This window comes from Sinocyclocheilus anshuiensis, unplaced genomic scaffold (assembly GCF_001515605.1).
Source record: "Sinocyclocheilus anshuiensis isolate Anshui unplaced genomic scaffold, SAMN03320099.WGS_v1.1 scaffold202, whole genome shotgun sequence".
In the NCBI taxonomy this organism is placed as follows: Eukaryota; Metazoa; Chordata; class Actinopteri; order Cypriniformes; family Cyprinidae; genus Sinocyclocheilus; species Sinocyclocheilus anshuiensis.
Genome location: NW_015542342.1, coordinates 81,166 through 87,334, shown reverse-complemented (window position 1 = coordinate 87,334; position 6,169 = coordinate 81,166). Strand labels below are relative to the sequence as shown.

The window sequence follows — 6,169 nt, the reverse complement described above, 5'->3', positions numbered from 1 at the left end:
ATAAACATTTCATTACACCAAATACACAAAATAATGTTCTTTTTAGCAGCATCATATGACCCCTTTAATATGTGTGTGTGAGACCCTCACCATGTCCTGCCAGCTGTGTGGAGAGAGATGCAGCAGCAGCAGGAGGCTGCAGGGTGGATGTGGGTGTAGCGCTGACCCGAGGAGTGACCACTGCTGGAGAACCAGGACCCAAATCTATTAAGATTATCCTCCTCTGAAGCCTCATTCAGGACCTGTGCGTTCACAACACACACTGAGCTTTCATCAGAATCAACAAACTCTCTATTACTTCACCCGCTGTATAATGCCTTAATAAAGGCATTCTAATAATAATTTAATTCAGCTCAATTCAAAAATGAAAAACAAACAAACGCAAATTCAAAAAGCAATTAAATAGCACTTGGATGTGATTGCATTTTTTTTTTTACCAATTTTATTTTTAGATTAACATTTTAGCTTAATTTAAGATTAATATATAAAAGATTATGAAAACAGTATACTTATAACAAAATAACTTTAATAAATGTAATTTAACAACTTTAATAAATTATACATTATATAAGAATAATAATAATATTATATAAATATATATATATATATAAATATATAAACCTTTATAAATATTATAACATCTGTATAGGATAGGGCAAGTAAAGAGGACAATAAGAAATAATAGTTTTATTTCTAGGGTCTAGATCTCTAGAGTTATAATGTGATGCATTACGCTCAGCCATGGTTTACACGGCAGAGATGCGTCATACTTGCCTCTCTCAGCTAAGCATCATGCAAACAATAAAAAAAATGTAAAAAACATGAGCATGCAATTGACAGACAAACATTATCACAGGGCACACATACAAGAAACAATAAAATACTCAACAACAAAGACAAACAAATAAAAGATGCCCATTTTTAAACTGATACAACACGAGTCAGCATTTTGTGTTTAGAAAGCAGTATTGCCGTGTCAAACTCACCCCGTTGTTTTGTGCTGCTCTGCCCACTCTGTATCTCTCATACCTGTTAGGACACAGAGTGCCGGTGAAATATCAAAAACAAGGAGATGAAAGAAATGTTCATGTGTTTTCAGACCCTGAGCGCTCTGCTCTAAAGTAAAGGAAGGGAACTCAAAGGGAAGCCTGAGCTGACTGCGGAGTCGGAGCTTCCTCTGAGAGCTGTCAGATAAAGGCTTGATGAGGGAAACTTTTTGTGACGGACATGTTTTCTCACCTCTCGTAGCGCAGGAAGCTGTTGTTTAAATCATCGTTGACGTGTAGCAGCTCTTCGGTGACCTCTTCATTAGACACGCGAGCGATGAGCTCATCCACTATCCTGTGCTGCATGGCTCGACACGTCCTGTTCAGCTCCTGACACGCAAGACACGCTTCAGCTTTGCTGTTTTTCTTATATGAAATGCATTTGAGTCTAGATTGTGGAATACTTTTCTAGATGAGCATAGAAAGGACAAAATATGTAGCCTATATAATGCACAGATGCACTAGGCTAGACGAGGTGCTTCTCGATTTTAAAACATTAGATTCAAAATATCTGGACTTTTTTTATTACGATCTTTTGTCACTTTTATTGTCGTGGTGAGTATTGGGGTAAAGAAAGGAGAACGGGATGTTGCACGCTGGATTAGAACCCACATAGCCAATAAGAGCACCACAGCTCAATGTGTCTGAGCACCTGTGCTAACTGCTAGGCCACGGATCCACTGTATTTAATTTGTGTTCAGCTGCTCTATCTAAGCATACGGCATCATTTATATGCATATTCTCTGTACAAAAAAAAAGTGTAGTGGGAAGTCTCAGACCTGGAGTAGTTCGAGATCAGAGGCGTCGTCTTGGCCCGGCACCATCTCTGTGGATGTTGCACGCTGGATTAGAACCCACATAGCCAATAAGAGCACCACAGCTCAATGTGTCTGAGCACCTGTGCTAACTGCTAGGCCACGGATCCACTGTATTTAATTTGTGTTCAGCTGCTCTATCTAAGCATACGGCATCATTTATATGCATATTCTCTGTACAAAAAAAAAAGTGTAGTGGGAAGTCTCAGACCTGGAGTAGTTCGAGATCAGAGGCGTTGTCTTGGCCCGGCACCATCTCTGTCAGCATCTCCGACATCACTTTAATATTCCCGCGCACAATGTCCAGCTCACTTCTCAGCCTCGCGATCTGCACACACAAACCAAACGCTTACAAATCAGCAGAAATGGTAATACTGTGAAACGGATGTTGTGAGCGCGCTCAGGACAGTTGGACATCGCGGTGGATCAGAGGTAAAAAATGATATAAATACTGTTCAGTTTCTTGCACAGACCGATCGTTTCGTTTCTTAAGACCTCAATGTATCGTCACGAGCCGCAGGGTTTAATTTGGTTTTGTCTGTGTATGTTTTTTTTACTCTCGAAGCCGTGGAGCCCATTGACTGCCATTATAAGACTGACAGACTGCAACGGTTTGAGTTAAAATTCTTCGTTTGTGTTCTACTGAAGAAACAAATTCACCTACATCTTGGATGCCCTGGGGGTAAGCAGATAAACATCACATTTTCATTTTTGGGTGAACTATCCCTTTAAATTCTGAGGTGAGTGTGACCTGTGTGACCTGCTCTGGGTTTGCTGTGATCGGTCCCGATACAGTTGGGATCTGGGTGGGGTTGAAGTCAGCTGTTGCAGCAGCAGCAGCAGGTGTAGGGGCCGTCTGAGATGCTGTGTTGGGCTGCGAGGGCGCTCTGTATTTGTGTGTGCCTGGATCTACCTCTGGGACCCCCTAGAATGACACACAAGAGAAGATGAAGTGAAATAAATAAAAACTGATATGCAAGAGCCCAAAGCTAAAGCCTGCGAGTGTTGCGTGTTTCTCACCCGCTGTGGTGTGTGGATGGGCGATAAAGCGTCCAGGTCTGCCATGGGAAACTCAGTTCCTTTCTTCTTGAGCTCCTCGTAAATGTGCACGACTCCAGTGAGGTCTGGGCAACTCCTGAACGCATCTGCCCAAGCCTAGACCGAAACACAAAGGCAGAGAGGTGATTGGTTAAGGAAAAATTAGGAAATGTAAAATTAGGCTTGGGAATCTTGGTTTTTAATAGAAAGAATACAGCCATGGGGTTGAATTAATAGAAGAAATAACTTTTTTAAGGCCCACTTGGAAGTTTGCTGAGGCCCCCTATTGGGCCCTAGAACCATGGTTGAGAAACACTAGGTTAGAAAATTGTTGCAATTGCCATAATTGTCAGAAAAGATGCTCTAAATGTTAGGGATACACTTGTTGTCTAATAATGGTATTTATAAAGACCACATTTGATCAATTTGTTCTTAGACAACCCGAAAATGTAGTTCACAAATCAAAAAATGAAAAATAAAATAAAATAAATCAATTCAGTAGGGATGTAATGATTAACCGCGAGCCGGTCAAAAATAGATTCAAATATGTGACGATTCAAATCGGTTGAGATGCCAAACAAATCGTGATATAATTGGAGTAGGACTTTATATGAATTTATCTCTGAGGGGAACTGACTATCTTTAGAAAAGTTTACGTCAGATATGTTTTATGTAGTACATTTTCACAAAACCAAAGTCAGACCATTCAGTTTTTGCTTCAAATTTCGAAATTATACAATCTAATTTAGATTAAAAACTGCTCATGTTGCATGTATGCAGCATCTTTGTTTGGATCATGATTAAAATCCAGTGGTTGCCTCTAATTTTAAATGGAAAGAGCACAGACAAAGCCTTATTTTGTTCTTATTAAGAGATTTATTTTATTTGTGTAACTTATTTAATTTGGGGCTTGTTTTAAAATGTAAATTTACTTTTGTTATATTTCAATTTCAAAAAGAAACGTGAGAAAAAAAAATCGTGAGAAAATCGAATCGTGAAATCAAAATCGTGAATCGAATCGAATCGTGAGTTGAGTGAAACGTTACATCCCTACAATTCAGTGTGACATTTTAGAGGCTAAAAAAACCCCATGTAACCATTTGATTTGAGAAAACACAAGAGACAACTAAATACAGCTATGCCCTGTATACCATCAAGGAAATTGTCAGCGGTCTACTCTAAACTGATGCAAACAGATTTTTTTTAATGGCTTCCAGTCAACTAGAATTAATGCAATTGCAAGCTGCTTCACAGACCAAGTCCATCAGACCTAGTTTCCAGCCCCACTTAAAGGGATAGTTCACCTTCAGTTGCTGGTCCCCATTGACTTTCATAGTATGGAAAACAAAAACGCTATGCAACTCAATGGGGACCAGCAACTGAAGGTGAACTATCCCTTTAAAGCCCAGAGCCCACAGCCATTCTGAATAGAAATGCTCAGAATTCATTATTACAGAAACAAAGGAAGAGTTCAGGAGGAAGTTTGTAATCTAGGTTGGGCCATTGGCCTCACTCAGTTCACCTGAGTCAGTGACAGCACTTTGTCCTGTACTATAGCGGGAGGATTACTCTTCGGAGTGATGATCTTCACCAAGACACCTTCGATGAAGTCTCTGTTGGCGACGTGGATGTGAAAACGGTGGCCGCAGTTTTTCACGCAAGTCTCCAGCACCTAGAAAAGACAATTATGCAAGCAGATAAGATTGCTGATTATTTAGACAAGCTGAAGCTCACAGATGACCACACAAAACAGGAGAATAATGCATTCAAATCCTCACAAAATACCTTATTCAAATGATAAAAAAGCCTCCGGCAGGCCTAGAGGAGGAGTTCACAAAGAACTCAGTCGTCCTGAACTATTAACGGAGCTAAGCTTCAGACTAAACAACAGATTTTGCTCCTCAACCTTCGTTTATGACAGTATGAACACAAGGGTTTATGTGATAGTGAGGGAATGTCCAGCACACTGTCACTCACGGTTAGAGCCAGCATCACTTCACGGAAGTTCCTGTTGCCGTTGAGTCTCTTTTTCACTGCGTGCATGGCATCTTTGGGCCTGTGGGGGCACACAGTTTAGATGACTTGACAACAGCTTAAAGGCCCATTCTCACTAGGGTTGTGACAGTGAGGAAATTTTCCCACCGGTTAATCGACGTGTGACAACACCGGTAATACCGGTATCACCGCGGGGGCGGGGCGTTCCCTCTTTTCCTCGCTTTCCTTCGCTTTTAAATAGCTTGTAAAAGCGGCGTGTGCATTTTACTTTCACTTTCAAATAGCGGCAATTCGGAGTAAAGCAATTGTTCGTTTTTAGTTCGTTTGAATTTTCCCTCTTTTCCTCACTTTTAAATAGCTTAAAAGCGTCGTGCACATTTTACTTTCACTTTCGAATTAGCGGCAATTTGGCGTCAATTGCTTGAATGCAACAACAAAATACAACGTCAAACTCACTTTAGCATATATATAAAACACAGAACTTTTATTAACAAAACAAATAAAAATACACAATGCTATAGGGCAGGCTATGCCTAATATAAAATAACAAATAACTTACATAGTTTAAATAGCCTATTTCCAGTTTTGTATACCTAAGTAAACATGTATAATATATAACCAAATAAATAAGAAACGTAGACCGTTTATTAGCAAAACGAGTAAGAAAGCTTGGAGGCACGGCATACACCTTGATGTAAAATAAAATAAATAATGACACAAAGTTTAAATAAAGTAAAAATCAGCAAACAATGTGGAACCAATTAAATAAGAAATGAATGTTTAAAAAAACTTCCAAAATACTGCCAAACAGGTGCTTTTGCATTTCGTTTTCTAAACTAAATCATCCGCGGTCGTCTTGTCTGTCTCGCCTCACTCTTCTTGTCAGTCAGCTCGACTCACTCTCCTCACTGGAGAAATTAAATCTGATCTGTGATGCGACTGTCATTCGGCACACTGCATTGAGCAGCCGCGTTCAGTTTTTAATTGTAGTATCTGTTCTTTTACTGAACTAAATGATTTTTATTACTATAAAAAATTCAGTGTTGCGGCTTAACACCGGTATCACCGTCAGCACCGTCTATCGCGGCAAGCCTAATTCTCACCAAGAATAACTATAACGATATTATTGTACACACCAACAGACATTAATGTTATATTTGTTGTAAGCATAAGCTTCAGTTATGTTGTCAACGTTGCTCTTAAAAAAACTGCTTTTAATTGTGGCGTGGACTCAATTGTTGTCTTTCAAAAAAAAAAAAAAAAAAAAAAAAATTG

The 6,169-nt window shown here is 39.5% G+C and overlaps 1 pseudogene; it reads right to left on the bottom strand.

Moving 5' to 3' along the window:
• LOC107691216 (TOM1-like protein 2) overlaps positions 1-6,169 on the bottom strand; it is a 22,312-nt pseudogene that overhangs the window by 6,911 nt on the left and 9,232 nt on the right.